Below are 1,113 nucleotides of genomic sequence, written 5' to 3' on the forward strand. Positions count from 1 at the left end.
TAAAGTAGTCTCGAATGATTCTTTGTATTTCAGATGAATCTGTTGTAATATCACCTTTTTTATTTCAAATTTTTGTTATCTTATTTTTATTTTAAAAAATTATTAGGAAACATCAGTATTTTAGTGGTGGGAAAAACTGTTTTAGCCAAGTATGTTTTTGACTCTTAATAAGAACTGCTGATTTTTTACCACCCCTTCATTTTACAAATAAGAAAATAGGCCAGGGGAGATGAGGTGATTTACTCAAAAGTTAATAGCTTATAGATGGCTTTTTTCTGGACTTTGGGGAAAAGGAATAGAGAAAAGTAAGTTTTTTGAAACTAAGAAAATGTGACCTAACAGATATCCGTAAATAAGCAAAAGCATCTTCTATTCTGTTTCCAAAAAAAAGGTTGAATTAGTAACTTACCATTTAAACCAGAGAATGCAAACCATAAAGGATTATTCAGATAATATTATTTCTTATTACCTCATGGTATCTTCAAGGGCCATAGAGATAAACCGTCATTACTAAAATGATCTTCCATATTTATGTAGAGGTTGGCAAGAAGACTCAGGGTACCTGTTATCTACCTTAGATTGACTAGAATAGAACATTCCTTTTAAAATTGTATCATCTCAACTAGTGGGTCCAAAATTGTGGAGGGTTAAATTGAACCACTTCTTTGGTCCTTCTCTAAGATAGAATCAGAAGGAAAAAAAATTCTTACATATGCCTAAAATATTCTAGGTGTACATTCCTGGATTAGAATAGAATCATGTACTCTACCTAATTAAAAAAATTAAATAAATTGAATTAAGCGTTTTCTATAATAAATGATGATACTTTATCTTTTGAGATAACACACCAAGTATGAAACAGTTATTCTACTAGGAACTTAACATGTAATATAGTATTGTTTGGTTGCTGGCTTTTGTGGATGTGTGTATATATTTGTTGTTGTGTGTTTTATTGTTATTACCATTTGCTTTGTGTTTTAGAGGGTTTTTTTTTAATTCTTTCATTTTGATTTTACTTGGAAGAATATTTATAATGTTTGTGTTTCCATAACGCAGACGGTATCCAACTGTTGAAAAACGAGCCAGAATCTTCAATGGATCAAGTTATGTGCC

This window comes from Galeopterus variegatus, unplaced genomic scaffold (genome assembly GCF_000696425.1).
Source record: "Galeopterus variegatus unplaced genomic scaffold, G_variegatus-3.0.2 Scaffold49645, whole genome shotgun sequence".
NCBI lineage: Eukaryota > Metazoa > Chordata > Mammalia > Dermoptera > Cynocephalidae > Galeopterus > Galeopterus variegatus.